Genomic DNA, 18,520 nt, shown 5'->3' on the forward strand with positions numbered 1-18,520 from the left:
TATCCTCTATAAGGCTGATTTGGATGACTTTCTGAGAAATACAGGCATGGTGAGTGCTAAACTTGGGGATTTGAGGCTCTCATGGTTGGCTTATGCCGATGATTTTCTTCTTTTTGATCAAACTAGATTGGGCCTGCAGAGGCTCATTTGCAAATTTGAAGAATACGCCATTCTTAATGGGCTTAAGATTAACCCGAGCAAAACCCGTACTATGGTCTTCTCAAAGGGGAGAACGGGGAACTACAAAGTATGGAAAATAGGTGGTGAAAATATAATCAGAGCACATAAAATCGTCTATCTCGTCTTTTTTATTCTGGCCCAACCCGCGGCGATTGAACTTAGACGATTTCTTAGACACAAACTGCTCCCACTCATTTCCCAATCCCTTAGATTAGACGATAAATACTGCATGTTCTCCCTTTAGACTGTAGTAGACTTCTTTAAGGGTAAGGTTACTCCAAAGCTTCTGTATGGAATGGAACTTCACTACTCTGCACTTTTGACTTTCTGGGACTCTCTTGAGGGTATCTATTGGAGGAAAATTTTAAAACTGCCGAATTCTATTCCAACAGTGGCTATTAGGTACGAACTAGGGCTAGTCTCACTGTGAGCCAGGAATCTCTGGAGGGTCCTTTCACTTTTTTCAGCTTTGCTCTCTCCTAAACCCGATACCCTCTATGCTGATGTGGGTCACATGATTTTTTCTCAGGGACCTTTAATCCATAATTTGTATCTCAGCGCATTCAGTGATCTCTGTGACAAGACCCTGTCGGATATTTCAGCTGATAGGGACACTCTACTAACGAATCCCAACAAGGTTAAGGAGTGTCTTTTCAGTCATGATTGGAGTAACACTATTGAAACATTAAATTTGTATCCCTCTTTGAGAGACCTACATTTCGACCAAAAGAAAAGAGGCCTGTTGTCTTTTATTCTGACTCAATTTCCCAATAGATATTATTGTTCCCTTCTCATCAAACTCAGATGGAATCTCCTTCCCACCCGGGAAGTCTTACATAAAAGGAAGGAGTTTTCTGACTTAGACCCTATCTGTCGTTTTTGTAAAACTCTGGGGGTGATTGAAACCTCTCGGCATCTCTTTTTAGATTGTACTGCTTTGACATCTTTAAGGGACAAATATCTAGCTAGCTTTAATGTAATGGGTCAAATGGGGGTGGACAATCTGATCTGGTCACAGTGTCTCGCTATTTCTAATATTAAGGATGGACTTGCTGTGGCAAGTTTCATTAAAGCTCTAGATGTATACGCCCCTCTGTTATGATTATGCTCGTTTATATGAAATTTTCAATTCCTGAAGGATTATTTTCTATTTTAGAACTTTGAAAATTTTTAAATTTTAATGTCGGTATATTTTTCAATGCTGCACTGTATTTTGCACTGAACCATTCAAATTTAAATTTGTCCCTTATTATCTGGAAATTGGATCTATGTTTTAATGTATGTTTGTATATTCGAAACTTAAATGTAATTAATGTTTTCTTTCTTCTTAAACCTTTTTTTTTGTAAAGGTTTCTTGTAAACCACATACAATAAAATACAAAAAAAAATATATATATATATATTCTCTGGACACTTGCAGCACCTCACAGCCAAGCAGAATATCATGGTGGTAACCAACAGTATGCAGTGGTCAAATGGCCCAGATTTTGGGCATTCACCTTCAGTCTTCAAGAAATCCAGACCAGTCGTCTGGCATCAAAACTAAACAAACCAGGATAAGGCCCAGCCACTGCATATAGCAAGTATCAATAATTGAGGGCTTTAAAAATTGCCAAAATGTCAAGAATTTATGAGAAAACTCCTTCAGCAAGTTGGTAGATCTGCCACCTTCAAGTTCGAGGAACAAAGCAGCAGTAGGGCGAGTTAGGGAGGGGCAGGGCAGACCCTAAATACCCATATGAATGAGGTTTGGCCTCGGACGAAAAGCCAGTCACAATAAAAAGCTAGGGACAGAGGCTCAGGAGACCAAACATGCTGGTTGGACACTGGTTTTGCCACTCAGACAAAGCCTCCACCACATAAAGTGAAAGGGCTAGTGCAGGGACCTCTACTAGCCTAAACCTGTTAGGATCAGTATTGATGCAGCCACGTTGGGCTCACAAAGAGCTGCATTGTCAAAAAAGCCATTTTGATTTCACCTCGTATTAACCTAGAGAAATGAAAGCCCTAGAAATCAAAATGCCGAGGAGCACAATTTAAATAAAAAAAAAAAAAAACATTGGTACCTCAAAGGATACAAAAAGATGCATTGGGCTATGAATGTAGTAAATTGGCTTGCACCATTTGTGAAGCCAAAATTAAAGTAAAACAACCAAACTATTGCCTAAAGCCAAATTTCAGTGGCACAATCACTCTAGGGCAGAAGTGGGGTGCCTGTGAGACACCCCTGGGACTGGGCACTTTAGGGGCAACACAATACCATGTACCCTATACATGGTATAAAGGTAAAACCTGGTTGGGGATCTTCAGGAGAAGATAAATGATATTAAAGAACCAAAAAAGAGAAGGCGAAGCACAGAAAGGTTCAGGACCCCAAAATGTAGTCCTCAAATCCCCAAAATAGGAATTCTGCAATAACATTCACATATGGTATTGACCTAGAATTGTCACAAATTTCCTAAAATAACACAGGCCAGGACTAACATTCAGGCATCCACCAAGTTAGTGCTGGTCATCACATTACAGGTGTTTAAGTATCATGTGCATTACTCTGGATGGAAATTCATTCATGAATCTGAGGTCCCTGTCCAACTGACCACATCCCTTATTGACCTATACTAGCTCTGGAAAGTATGAATGGGTACCAACTGAATTTGGGCATGAAAGGTATCTGAACAAAGGAATGCCCTACACTTGTTTCTTTTGGTAATGTCCCTCCTACATTGCTATCACTGGTCTATCCTAAGCTTCCTATTCTTTCCTATCCTAGTATATGTCCTCCTAAATCTGTCATCACACATTTATAGGGTCTGTTGTTATCTTTATTCTTCTCTCCGTTACTTGGTTTTGGTGCATTATGCTTTTTTACAATCTTGTATCATCTATTTTTATTTTCACTTTTCATTTTTACCTAGTTACCTTTCATTTTTTCACACTTTCCTTTTCTCACAAGTATGTTTGATATATCTTTCATTTGAAATGTTTTGTAATTTTGTAATATTTTTGCCTCATTTTTTGGGTCAAATTTCATAACATCACTTCTGTTTCTGGTTTTCTATACTTTTTAGTCTCTTTCTAACATCTTGTTTCATGAGCATGTTCGATAATATTTTCAAGTTCAGTGGCTCTTCCCACTCATTATGCATTCTGTATAATGCGGAATTGTATTGCGCCATCACAGACCTGCGTGATGGCATCATTAATGACAGCACCTATGTCACGCTTTGAGTCGCTCTAATGCGCTTGCACAGTTTTTGCCACGTTCTAAGCATGTCTTACTGCTTCACTGCGAGATATTGTTCCTAGTATTTTGCACTTTTAATCCTGATCTTGGCATCTCATGGCCACTGTGCTAGGTGAGTAAAGATAAGGCTATTGCTCTGTTGTGATCACTGGTAATTTTTCCAGTGTTCTCTGACTTTTTCTTTTGAGTTATCTTTTTACAGGGATGATTACACATTAGGGAACTGTCTACTGCCATATTTCCTCTTGCATATCCATTTTGGTCCTGCACTTGTTTATCAAGTTATGTAACACATTACGCTTTTTGGCATTTCTTTTTACTATTTTTGACCCTCGTTTTGTCCTGGTGGTACATGTATAGTCTTTGTGCTATTTATTTTTCTCTCAGTATTGATGTTTACTTGAGTGTTGCCCACTCATTCATTTCACAGGTCATCTATTGTTTTCTTTGTCCTATTATTACTTTCTTTTTCTCCTAGTTTTTGATTTTTAACCTGAGAGTCACTCATGTTATTGTTGCATTATATTTTGCAGATATCGCCCGAAGCAGGATCCTGCATGATCTGAAATGCATTGGTTTTGTTTTTTCTGTTGCGTGCCTATCTTAATTTAAATATTACCAACTCATAAACATTATCTAACAATTATTATGTATTTCTCTTATGTTTATACATAATTAAGACTCATAGCCACATATGTATACAGGCGTGTCATATCTGACACATGGAAACTCTGTATCTGAGGAATATGTGTTCACTTTCTTTCACAATCCTCCCCTGTCATGCTCCTGTGGTGTTTACATGTGTGTTAATAAATCACTTGTCTCTTGTAGTGCACAGGCCCATGTACTAATTATGGGCATTGCAGATCATACTATATGATATGATATGGCATTTATAATGCGCCTAATCACAAGTGTTTCAAGGCGTGACGATGCAAGGGAAGGGGAACAGAGGGAGGACAGAGACAACGATCTTACTAGGCGAGGTTACATTGAGATCACGCAAGTGCATGTGAGGGGAAAAGTTGATGGGGCAGAGCAGTGCATAGGATAACAGTAAAATAAAAGACACTAAATGAACAAAAAGTGTGGCAAGTGCAAGGGTAAGTGCAGACATCAGGTGTCAAGTGTTGGTACGGGGCTCTAGGGATACAGAAACAGTCCCCGAGTGCAAGGGTTGCCAGGGTGGCAGTGCAGGTGTGCAACTGGCTGGGAGTGGACCTGGGCCCGAGATCTGAGGGTAGCCAGGTAACCAGTGCAGTTTCAGGTTCAGCCAGGAGATCATTAGGTGAGAGGAGGAGAGAAAACAGAGGCAAAGAGGTAGGTCTTGTGGTGCTTCCGGAACCGGAGATGGTTCTCAAGTTTCAGAGGGGCAGGGAGGCTGTTGCAGAGGGAGGCTCCAGCCGAAGAAAGAGACCTACGATCAACTCGTTGCTTGCAGAAGCGACTAACCCTGAGGGAGTTGGAGGCTGATAAGCGAAGAGCTCGAGAAGGAAGATACGAAGAGAAAGTTGAAGGTATTGAAGCCCCATGCCCCAGAAGGCCTTGTGGACAATGCAGAGGGTTTTGAACGTTATCCTCATGCCACTGGGAGCCAGTGCAGAGATTTCAGTCCTGGAGAGATACAATCTCTGGGTTTGAGGTCAAGGACAAGTCTCGCAGTCCTGTTTTGGATGAGTTGCAGAGGGTGGACGGTGGAGAGTTGAGGCAGGCAGATTTAGAAAGAGGCTGTTGCAGTAGTCCAGCCTAGAGAGAACCAGAGCATTGGAGACATTGAGCTACTGGGGGAAGGAGAGGAAAGGAAGGATACCTCTGAGGAGGTGCAGCTGGTAGTGTGACTTCTTAGAGAAGTCAGAGATGTGATGAGAGAAGGAGAGTGTGGAGTCGAAGATGATCCCAAGGTTTTTAGCCTCACAGGTGGGAGCATGGAGAGGGCCAAGAGAGGCAGGCCAGAAAGTGATAGGAAAGGAGGGAGCAGGTGTGCAGATGAGGAGAATCTCAGTCGTACTGGCATCAAGGCAGAGATCATTGGTGGCACACCACTCCTGGATAGCAGATAGACAGAGATGAGAGAAGGAAAAGAGGTGGTGTAAGGGAGCCTGAAAACGAGTTGAGTGTCATCCGCATAGCACTGAAAGTTGGGACAGAGAGCGACAATGCGTTGGGCAATAAGAGCCAGGTATTGGTTGAACAGCCAGGAAGAGAGGTTAGACCCCTGGGAACACAACATTTAGAGATAGAGATAGAGATAGAGGAGAGCAAGTCATCACAAATGTTCAGAAGAGCAGTTTCTGCGCTCCTGGCAGCTCTGAAGCCAGACAGATGGTCATGGAGACAACCAACACATTCAGTGTGAAGATTAAGCTGTGTTATAGCAAGCCTTTCCAGGAGTTTGTCCAGGAAAGGAGTGATGAAGAGGGTGCACAAGGGAGAGCTTAAGGGGGGAAGGGAAGACTCCAGTGGCAAAGGAGTGGTTGCAGATGTCAGCCAGAGCAGGAGCCAGGGTTTCAATGTGGTCCTTGATGGTTTTGGAGGAACAAGGGTGAACCTGTTTTGATGAGACTTTCATAGATAAGACTTGTCTAGAAACTGTGCCTGGGGAGAAGACGGGAAAGGCAGAGAAGGAGGGAGGAGAGGTGGCTAAAGAAGGGCCAGAGGAAGAACGGGTTGTAGAGGGAGGAGGGCGATAGAAAGAGAGAAAGGACAGGATGTCCTGAGTTTTAGAGATGAAATGATAAGTCAGGGTCGTGCAGAGGACCTGGGAGAGGACTGGAGAGGTAGAGACTGCAGCCGGATTGGCCAGCTCCTTGGAAATTTTAAAGAGTTCGGCCGAGTTATTAGATGCCGCAGAAATGTGGGCTTGTATGTGGGCTCTCTTCTTGATGTGGACAGAGAGCTGGTATTGCCTTTTGAGCATGCGGCAGGCCAGTTTGTCAGAGGGTGTAGCGGAAGCACGCCATTTCCTCTCAGCCACCCTGCACTTGCGTTTAAGGGTGATGAGGTCTGAGTCGTACCACAAGTTGCACTTGGCTTTGGGCTTCAGTCGGATCCTCATGACAGGGACAAGAACATCAAGAGTATCAGATATTGCAGAGTGGCACATGGAAAGGGCTGTGTCAGGGTGTGATTCAGCCAAGGAGGGAGGGGGGGTGAGAAGGCGGTGGCGAAGGCCTCTACAGACATACGCTTCATGGGACGGATAACCAAGAAGGTAGGTGGCAGTGCGGGAGTAGGCTTGACCCGAGGGGTAGAAAGAGTGAGATGGGAGGAAAGGAAAAGGTGATCACTCCAGGAGAGAGGAGTGGTGAGAGGGATAGAGGGAGGAAGGTCTGAAGAGATCAGAACATCCAAAGTGTGCCCTGCAGAGTGAGTCGGGTCAGAGGGGAGAATCGAGAGTGAGAGAGAGTTGCAGAGGTCACAAAAGAGCACAGAGGAAGGACAGGAAGCATCCAGGTGGATGTTATAGTCTCCTAGAAGGAGAAGTTGAGTGGTCGAGACCAGAAGGGAAGAGGAGAGGTTCGCTCACTCAGAGCGGAAGGAGGAGATATGACCAGGTGGCCGATAGATTGCAACCACAGTAAGGGAATGGCCAGGAGAGAGAGAGGGAGCCTGGAGACAAGGCAGTCAAAAGATGAATGGGCCTGCGTAGGAATGAAATAGGCAGGAATCCACTAATGGAAGATCAGGGCTACACCCCCTCTGGAACAGTTGGATCTGGGCACAGAGAGCATCTTGTAGCCATTAGGGAGGAGAGTGTCAAAGCTCATGACAGAGCTGGCCGTGAACCATTTCTTGGTGAGACCGAGGACATTGAATTCAAGTTCCTCCAGGAGGCGGCAAATGTCAGACGTGTGTTTGACAGCTGAGCGAGAGTTTAGAGTGGCAATATGGAGAAGGTGTATACCACTATAGCCTTTGAACTAGATTTAGTAAACACTAAACATCCCAAATGGTGACTGTACAATGTGCTTTTAGAAGACCGGCGCAACCACAACACATGGTTATGTATGTATATGATAGATACTGGGTTAACAATTATGGGTTGATCCCCCTCCCCCTAAGTCTGTGATATATGGACTTTTGTTTGGGGCTACCTCATTTGGAGCTATCCGCATCTATGTATTTTGGGTGTGCATGAAGCAGGGCGGCCAATGCAATATGTGCTGACTTAGAACACAACGTGTAAGACTATGAAAAGAGGTATGCCTCCTAAGAGACGATAACAAGGTTTTCTGTAATTTGTATAAACACCAATTTCATCTAATGTCATCCCATACAGACAGGCGAACATAGCCATCCACATTCAGAGGGATAAATACTCTCATTGAAAGAACATCAAGGCAGACAGTTTACTTCATATCCGATTGCCAGACAGGACTAACCTAGATGTTCAGTGCTACACAACAAAGGTTTTAACCCATAGACCAGAGAATATTTTATATCTGGGGCATTTTCTGAATTACTCCAATAAGTATTGGTTTCAGAGTTCTCTCCCTCAAAGGAGGTCACATCCTCTTGTTTGCACAATAATGCATCAACCACAATAACTGAGGAGATGATTTGCCAGCTTAAAATTTCCCTTCTCACCATTAAGAAATGCAAGCTATTTAATTAATAAATCAGGCAAAGCCGCAGTACCAAATTGTCTCACAGTAATTTTTGTCTGCTGATTCTCTCACTCATTACCACCAGCATTTCTCATAGTGTACAGAGCTTCATTGCAAGCCTGCAGGAAGCCCCAACTGTCTTTGATGCATTGATGGTGGTATTCCGCAAGTCATGTTGAGGCTCATAGTTGAGGAAAAACTATAGATTCAGTTCACACATTAATTGCAAACATACAATCAATGCAAAACACCTGCAAAACATGATTAATAGTGTCTGCCTGTTTTGAGATTGGATGACCAGATTAGTCCTGCCCTTGAACGAATGTGTTTATCTAGGAGAGTTCATGTGCATTTATCAGAGATAAGTAGATTGATACCTTAATTGCTGAAGGGTGGCCCAGAAGATGTGAAAAGAACGGAGGTCCTGGGAGTCCCTCGACCAGCCATTAGTTCCGGTTTTGAGAGTCTTACCCAGATTTTAGATCACTATCTCTTTCACAGAGGATAAGTATCCATAACATATCAGTCTTTGTCCTGCCCTGGGCCAGTCCATCACTGAAATGCCAGGCAACTTTCCTCTGAACAAGAGTACTGACAGCAACCCCAGACACGTGTTTCAGTCTGGTTGAACCTCGTCAGTAGGGTGGAGCTGTGCCTCTCTAAGAGTAGTGAGACATGGGTCTATGTCTGGATTACCCTAGTAATTTAGGTTGAGAACCAACGTTACTTTAATTATACAAAAACAAGGGGGGTCCTGGGAGTCCCTCTACCAGCCATTAGTCCCAGTTTCGAGAGTCTTACCTAGATTCTTTACCTCACTATCTCTTTCACAGAGGAGAAATATCCATAACATTTCAGTCTTTGTCCTAAGGCAGTCCAGGAGCGAAATGCCAGACAATTCTCCTCTGAACAGGAGTACTTACAACAAAGCTAGGCACAGGTTTTGGTCTGGTTGGACCTCATCTGTAGGGTGGAGCTTTGCCTCTCTAATAGTCTTGAGCCAGGGGTCTATGTCTGGATAACCCTAGTAATTTAGGGTGAGGCCCAAAGTTACTTTAATTATGCAAAAACAAGGGGGAGTCCTGGGAGTCCCCCTAGAAGCCATTAGTCCCCATTTCAAGAGTCTTACTCAGATTCTTTAGCTCACTATCTCTTTCACAGAGGAGAAATATCGATAACACATTTGTCTTTGTCCTGTCCTGGGGCAGTCCAGCACCGAAATGCCAGGCCATTCTCCTCTGAACAAGAGAGTACCAACAGCAACCAAAGACATGTGTTTAGGTCTGGTTGGACATCCTCAGTAGGGGGGAGCTGTGCCTCACAAAGAGCAGTGAGCCAGGGGTCCACATCATGATTACCCTAGTAATTTAGGGTGAGACCCAAAGTTACTTTAATTATGCAAAAACATGCGGGGTCCTGGGATTACCTCTACCGGCCATTATTCCAGGTTTCAAGAGTCTTACCATGATTCTTTACCTCACTATCTCTTTCACAGAGGAGGAATATCCATAACATTTCAGTCTTTGTCCTGAGGCAATCCAGCACCAAAATGCCAGGCAATTCTCATTTGAACAAGAGTACCGATAACAACCCCAGGCAGGTGTTCGGTCTGGTTGGATCTCATCGCAAGAGTGGAGCTGTGCCTCTCTAAGAGTCATGAGCCAGGGGTCTATGTCTGGATTACCATAGTAATTTAGGGTGAGACCCAAAGTTACTTTAATTATGCAAAATAAAGGGGGGAGTCCTGGGAGTCCCTCTACCAGAGATTAGTCCCTGTTTCAAGAGTCTTACTCAGATTCTTTAGCTCACTATCTCTTTCACAGAGGTGAAATATCGATAACATATTGGTCTTTGCCCTGCCCTGGGGCAGTACAGCACCGAAATGCCAGGCAATTCTCCTCTGAACAAGAGTACCAACAGTGACCGCAGACATGTGTTTTGGTCTGGTTGGACCTCCTCAGTAGGGGGGGAGCTGTGCCTCTCAAAGAGTAGTGACTTTAGGAAGTGCCAGTAATGAATTAAGAAAGTTAATGTATATATTGCTACTGTTCGCTCTGTTCAAGAACATATCATTGGGAACTTCTGTTGTACAATTGTTGTTCCTGTGTTTCTACATAATTCAGAGGGTTAACTGGGGCCAAGAAATGCACACTAAATGGTATCTGATTTCATTATATTTCTGGATGGCCCTCTGGGCCTGTTTTGCAATTGTTCAAACGTTGTATCCCACTGTGTAAAGCAGTGTGTGTGTGTACAATCTTGTTCCTTTTAGGGAGGCATGTTCTTTAATATATCAGTGTTTGTAGCACACAATTGTGCAACACATGTACTGGTATGGTGATTACAGATGTTTATGTGTTTACTTCTGCTTAGGAATTCCTTTTCTCCTGACTGCTAAGCGCCATCATTTGTGTTTACTTCTGCTTAGGAATTCCTTTTCTCCTGACCGCTAAGCGCCATCATTTGTAGAGCTTGGTAATACTTACCTTTAACTTTAGGTGTGGGTAGGTTCTTTTTAATGTTTAACTACACTATTTATACTGTGTGTTTCGTCTTAATCTAATAGTACCTATTTGACCGTGAAGATTTTTTTAATAACGATTTAATAAAGTGCCTATTTTTCAGGATTCTCTTGGGTTAGCTCCTTGGACGAAGTGTACCAGTCCACCAGCCTTCTCCCCTCCCTTGAGTGAAGCCTAACTGCTCTGCCACTAGTATGTTTCACAAAGAGATATTGGTCTATCTTTTGATTGGGACCCTTCCTTACCCTTAAGATAAATGGTTTCCAACCCCTCACCGTAGGGTTTTCAAAAAAGATCTCCCTAAGCGTTACTTTTGAAAATGCAACAAAAACTGCCTTTCTCTTATACACTGCTTGACGTTCTGTCAGATGTGCCACAGATGTGTGCCTGTTGCACCCATCACCTGTGTCTCCTCTTGGGCCGCATGCACATACCTGTTTTTCAGAAGTGGCCAAATCAGCCACACACATGTTCTTACTTTCAGAAGAGTGAAAAAAATAAATAAATAATCTACACCTCACAGGTACACCCCGAATCAGAGAACGTGTTGTCCTGAAACCCAGGGTTAGCAGGATTAGTGAGCCATTTTAGAAATGTGATAGTTGATATGGTGCTATGGGCACCGTCGCATTACGCAAAACCATTGCAGAGGGAAATATTGAGAGTTCCTAGTCATTAACCTTGTGAGTCCTTCAAAGCCTGCAATGGTGAACCCAAAACAACGCACTAGAAAAATTCAGCATCTCTGCCCCTTCACCAGTATCTATCTCTCTAGTGACATCCACCGCTGTAGCTGCTGATAGAAGAGCTGAACATCAGTGCCTAAAATGGCAGGGCCAGTCTGAAGCCGGCAGCTTAGGCCAGGAGTTATGTACATATCTGCAAATAATATTATTATGGATGGACCAGATTTAACAGATCATGATTTAACCAACACAATGTGTAGGTGCAATAACCAAAATCCTCCCGAAGACTTATCACATCACGTGATGTTATACCTAGCTTCCTCACTCCAGTGTTGCTGGCAAGAGTTATCTTTTCTGGCAGCCCTCAGCCCTAAGTTTGGAATGCTAAAAGATCCATGTAGTGTGCTACCTTCTGAAATATTCCTAAACATGGCAAGACCTGTTCCTCCTAACAATGTCTGAAACTGACAGCGTCGATGTTTCGCTTTACATCGGCTTCCTACTGAAATCTTCACAGTTTCATCAGTATTTTTTTTTTTTGTTGTGGTGTGAATTACATCCTGCCTCTCTGCATTCAGTCCTGTGCAATAGGTCCTGTTCTCGGACAGTTGTTCATTTATCCTCTTGAAATGGGTAGTGACAGCCCATTGATATTGTGCAGGTCAATGACTTACTCATTAAGAGCAGAGCACACATTTCCAGGCAAATGATTTGTAGTGATTTAAGCAGCAGTGCATATGATGAGTATTTCGTATGCAGCCCCATACTACATGTTAGGAAGAAAGAATATTCCGAATGTTTCAATCTTCAGGCCACCTTACAATTTATTCACCTCTGGAGAACATGGAAATTGGTTTCATAGTGATACGGGCACGATCGTTCCAGCTAAATATACACCGCCGGGATTGCATGTGGGGCATCCTTGATGTACAGCAGCCATGTTATGGAGCAGTTGGTGACACTTAGCATATTATTTAAGCTTGTAAATCTCGAGTCCTAGTACTGCAAAAACAGCCAGCTATAATTTTGGAAAGCATTGCTTCGGAAGATGCTTTTAAAAGCAATGTGATAGCTATGTTATTATTTTAAATTGTATGGCACATTATGGCGCATGTTATGTCGATAAACCAATGACAGATTACTGCTTCCGTTGTGCAGTATCATCGTATAATTACTCCCAATTACAATGTGCATTGTCTCACCTTACAATCATGTGTGCACATCACCTGCATTGCATGGTAGCCGGCATTCATGTAATCTGCCTCCGGCCACAACTGAATATTCAGTTTCAAAACATTGAACTAATTATTGTTAGATGCACCCGTCCAGCAATCACATATATGACATATAAACCACACAGGCAACCGGAGACCCTCAACGCACTGATTATGTCAGGATAGTAAGAGTAGTTTATGATATAGTTATATAAATAAACTCGAGTCCCAGCATATATGGGGACACGTGCTGGCTTTTGGGAGAAAACAATACCTTTCTTTGGCCGATTGTAAATAGGTGCAATGTTTTTACATGTTATGGTTTTGATGTCATCCGATGGAATTTGTTTTCCCACACAAAATGTCGCATTAAATAAAATTAAAGGACATTATCTTAGTTTAGTACTTGTTATGAAAGAAATACAATACCTTCTACATTAAACGGGCATGCCTTAACACAGTTCCATGTTTTAATATCCCCGCAAAAATATCGCCATACAGAAATATTGCTTTATTTTTGCAGTGATATTAAGGTATGGAACCTCCGGGGGACACCCGGTAACCCTGCATTAATTTTTAAAGGAATGGGGGACAGCCCCGCTCCCAAAAACCCCAACAAATATCCCCCTCAAAAATATCGCCTATGGCCATTCTGTCAGGTGTATCGACCCACGTTCAAGTTATTATGCTGCAACATTTGGTGCTGTGGGTTTAGAAAATCCAAGATGGCCGAAAAGCCCACAATTGCACCAGAAGCCAGGAAAACAGTGCAGTTTTTGCGCACACCAAAATGGTCGCCTGACCCGCCACCCACCAGTGCGAGCGTGATGGGCCAGAAGCGCCATGAGTGAAACGTGGTGCCAAAGGAAAAACAGCAGTGCCTGTTAGCTCAAAAAGCGCTTTGAAATCACCTTTGTTTCTCTGAATGCAAGCTCAAAATGCCTATTTCAAACATTTCAAGATATTCAAAAATCTTACTGAACACCAGCAGACGTCTGGTAGAATGAAGTCTTGTGTGCATACCAAATCTGCAAAGATGAAGAGCCTAAAATAATGTTCATAACAAAACTGGCTGAGCTGTGGATGTCAGCAGCTTAAGTGAAATGGGATTTAAAGCCACTAAAATCGAAATATTTAAAATAAATGAGTGACCTACTTTTGAGTGTCACATAGGTTGCAACTGCTTAAATGTCATGGTTTTGAACTTAGAATCAGCGTACTAGCTGCATGTGTCAAAATTGTAAGTTTGATTTGAATGAAGAAAAATGGAAACAAAAGTGACCTTTGGCTGAAGCCTGGCTTAAGGAGATTGAATTCTGCATGGCAACTACCCCCGACAGGAGTTAAAACTTGCCCAGCAACTGTATTCACAGGCCTGGCCTGCCTTCTGCTGCCCCACCAAAAGGAGATCACACCTCTCTGATTGAATCAGGAGAGGGGTACCTGGGACTGCAGGGAAACAGAACAATAAACTTCCCTTTGCTCCAAGCAATTGCTAAATCAGGGGGTCGTAAATGGCTTCCTCTTGGAAGGAACTGAGAGGGGCACTGCCTCTGTGAGCCAGCTGAGCTTGGAGGAAGTGGACAAACCAGAAATCCCCCCATGTGCTTTGGTAAACCACACCCCTCTGGGCCAGAGCATAATTTTAAAAAGATGGATAATTCATAGTACAAAATTGTCAAAATTATATCATTAATATCATTATTCCTGTGATTTTTCTGTGCACATTTTAAGAGGTCTTAGGACTCTGTGGTATGTTCTGGGGGTAGTAGCGGACAATAGGGTATTACTCCAAATGTCTGTATGTTTAAAATCTGATACTTCATCATCTGATGCCCATATTCCTTGCGCACATTTGTGTAAATTCTGGAAAAGTTTAGAGGTTGTGTTCTGGATGAAAAGGGCAGAATTCTGTCAGAAGTGAACACAACATCTTACAAAGACAGGGATCGGATGGTTTGGCGCTACAGAAAATATGTTAACCGGGCATATAATATTAGAAAAATTGTACATAGATAAATAAGCATTGGAATCAAAAATAGATTTGTGCGCAAAGTGACCAGGGGAGTGTTCTTTCTGTATGCCATAAAAATGATGCCTGATGACACAGGATGACTCACAATTCAGTTCCCCAGTCAGGCGACAGAGAATCCTCTAGCCTATCAGGATCCTCAGAGGGTTGGGCATAGAAAGTCAGCCTTCCCACCCACTTTCAAAAGACATAAAAAGAACCATTGAAACCCAGATAGGGACTGCTCTTTCCACTTTCTTGCGAAGCACTTTGACGGACGACTTCAAATTCAGGCAATATCCAGAGACCAGAACTTAGAAAACCAGACTCCAGATTCCAGAACTTTGAAGCAGAAGGCCTACTGCAAGCTAAAAGTATTCTCAGCTGGCCTTAAAATGTGCAAACTGATTTCCCCCAGACTTCCAAGGGGCACATCAGAATAAAAAAGCCGGGCTGCGCTGTTTGATTCTAGCCAAGAACTTTTGCCAGAACCAGACCCAGAGAGCAGTGCTGTAACCAGAACCGCAGACCAGACCAGACCGCTGTGCAGTGCCAAGAACTTTTGCCAGAACCAGAGATCCAGACCAGCAGAGCAGAGCTGACCCAGATAGATGTGACTTCAGAACCACCCGCTAGAAGTCCAGTCTAAACCTGTTGACCAGATCTTGATGGCCTATTTCAAATGTATAGTGTGAGTATCCAGCCAGAACTGTGCAGAACCAATCTCTTAGTCTATAATAATCTCATCCCATCCATTTCAACCTATTTAGAACTGCATAGAAATTGTGTGTCCATTCTGTGATTTCAAACCTGTGAAAGTGCCATTTGTCCTTCTGAGCTTTACTTTAATTTGAGAAACTACCTCCACTAAATCGTCCGTATCTTTTGAACCATACGTGGAACGAGATGTAACTTTCGTTTTAAAGCTAAGATCATCAGCTTTCTAACAAGCCCAAAGCCGACTTTCTACTCATTATAGTTTTTCCGTAATCGCGCTTTACGCACTCGGAAAATGTGCTGCAAATTGCAATTTGGCTCAGTTTTACCACACGTTAAAAATAGCTGTCTCTTACTTGTAACTGCTGAATTTCATTTTCAACCTGATAATCGCTCGTGTATCCTTGCTAGTGTTGACCTGAACTAATTCATAAAAAGTAGCTGTCACCTACCCTGAATCTCCTATGGGGAATTAAAATCAATTTAGCATATTTTTCACTTCATTGCAAATCACATTTAAAAGTATTTCTGCCTGTTTTAAAGCATACCGGTTGCTCTAAGCTTGCTAGGGGGAACTGGAATTTGTATTGTATTTTTTTTGCATTCCTGAAAACTGTGTGCTCTCTGTTCCATCGCTTTATATTGCATAGGGGGAGTGAATTGTCAAAAGAAAACGTGATCATATTATCTCTTGTTGAAACCATATCAGTTTATTTCTGTGCTGCATTCTTTCCATCATTGCTTTTCCTTGAAACCATAAAAGTGTTCTCTGCTACCTTATCCTTTCTATACTAACTCCTCACTGATTGAAAAGAGTGTGCAATTGTAACATTACCCATTGTTGATCAACATTATATTCATAAGTGTGCTATCAAATATTATTATCATATATTAATTTACTCATAAAGGTTTGATATATATATATATTGTTTAATTTTTCAAATAAATCTTTTAATTTGCAAAACAAACCTACTTCTTGGCTCAGTGACGTCAGGGGGATTCAAAGAGAGGGGCGTTGTACAAGGATTTATCATCCAGATCTATGAAATTGTCATAAAAATCTATAAATAAGGGCTTCCCTTGGGCATCCCAGACTAGACATTGACTTAGTTGGAGTGCTGAATTGAAGTCACTTAACAGTTCCTGAGGACCATATATATGGCGATATTTTTGGTGGGGATAATATGTAGTGATACCCTTAACACGTGTGCGTGTGTGTGTGTTTCTGTGTGTCTGTGTATGGGTGGATGGATGTTTGTGTGTGTGTGTGTGTGTGTGTGTGTATGTCTATCTGTCTGGAAGTAATTTGACAGGTAGATCAGAAAATAAAACTTAGTCATGAACAATACATCAATCATAAACATTAGAAATGAGGACGCATTTCAGACGAACTCCTTGCACATTACACACAAAAATACAAAAACAAACCCCATATAATTCTGACATTCTGTCCAAAGGGTATTTATTAGAAGAACAAAATGAACATTTGTCCAAGTGTTACACTTGATTCCTGTTCTTTTGTTTGTTTTAATTTTAAAACAGATGCATTGGACTGTGAAATGATCAGCTAACAATGAACACAATGTTGAGAAACTGTTAAATCAGAATAACTAAATAATTCAAGAGAGGGAAAGATGCACACTCTACGTAGGGCATGACATTGAAAGGGGGTGTTATTGGATTTCCGAAGGTTTACGTATAGTTTGATTCTCATTCTCCTGTGGGTGTTATGGTGAGCCCTACATGAAGTATACTAGAATTCAGAAAGCACGTGGAGGGGTGGAAGGCTCACAGCTGGAGCAGTATCACAAACACTGCATTGTACACAGCATGCACAGGAATTCCACTTTCAAGATGCTACTCCTGAAGCAGTTTCATTGTAATAAGCATGTTATGTACACAAGCCAGAAACAACAGCTAAGCATGCACTTGCAGCCTAATATTATTCTGGCCTCCTGCTGAACATATTGGTAAGACCTGCCACAAATGCCCAGAAGGAGTTGAGAGGAGGAAAGTAGGAGTGATGAACCTCCCAAAATGTATGCCATGGTAATATTGTGCTTGGCTGTATGGATTTGACCTGTCCCATGGTATTTCAAAATTGTTCCTAAAGGCAGAACTTCACCATTGGTCTCAAGGTGTAATTTGAGGCCAGGCTTCCAATTGCAAGGCCTGAGACTCAAGAGGGCTGTTATACATTCCAATCAAAGATGCTGAGCTATTCTAAAAATCGTTTGATGGTATTTAAAAGGCCTACATTGCTGAATGCTTCCTTCGCGGATTGCTTTCTCTGGGATTTGAGTTAGTAGTTTACAGGACAGGCTCAAAATCTACTCATTTTGGAGGAATTGAGTAGTACCTTTTGTGAGTATTTTCCAAAACTGACTTAGTTGCTAATTGTGTTTTTTGTGTTTCTTGATCTGTTTTATCCCCTTCTGTGAGGGGTCAGCAATGTGAGACTCAAGACTTATTTTAGTTTTCTCAAGGTTCAACATTTTATTTTACACCAAAATAAAGTAATCCTAACTAAGCATACTCTACCGGGGGATTCCTACCTAGTCTAGAATCTAAGGGAACACCCCTAGCATTCACAATACTAACCCTCACACTAAACAACATAAAGCCTGAAATAAACTTGAAAACAACATAAATGAAAGGTTACCAAACAACCAGTGTCTTGGATGACTTCTACTTGTCCTGGGTAGACATTGCTTCTCCAGGAATGTCCCAAAGTCAATTATTTGAAGGAAAAGAAAAGTCTTGAAACGTTCCAAACAAATAAAAGTTCACATAAATAGAAATCCACAAGTAACAGTTCCTTTTGGCTTGATGAAAATATTCCACTTTCCAAGTTCCACAAAGAAAACAACAGCATCAATGGGATTCCTAGATAACCTCATTCCAGGAAAGAATGAACAAAGTTGAATACAATAGCAGTACTTCTGCTTAAAAACTCTCCTAGTTGCAATTTCTGCGGCATCTGATACATACAGTTTTGTCAGGATGCTTCTGCTTAGGATTTGCTCTCTCTTCAGCAACTCCCTTAATGAAACTGTGCGAGCAGGCTCCCTTGCCCTACAGTTAACTTCTGCCTCATTCAAAGTTTACAGTTCTGACAATTGTATTGGCGACCACAGTCCTGCTGCTGCTACTGCAATTTATATGGTAACGCAACTTCTAAAAGACTTCTTCGACCTCTCCAGATTGGCAGGGCAATCTTCTCTTTTGTGTTTTAAGAGAGGGCAGCTTATTTGCCTTTCCTTCCGCCTTGTAGCTACCAACCACAATTATACTGTTAGTACTATAACGTTAAAATATTTAGGCAACTTCAACAAGACT

Source organism: Ambystoma mexicanum, chromosome 7q (assembly GCF_040938575.1).
Source record: "Ambystoma mexicanum isolate Mex_15411 chromosome 7q, UKY_AmexF1_1, whole genome shotgun sequence".
NCBI classification, from domain to species: domain Eukaryota; kingdom Metazoa; phylum Chordata; class Amphibia; order Caudata; family Ambystomatidae; genus Ambystoma; species Ambystoma mexicanum.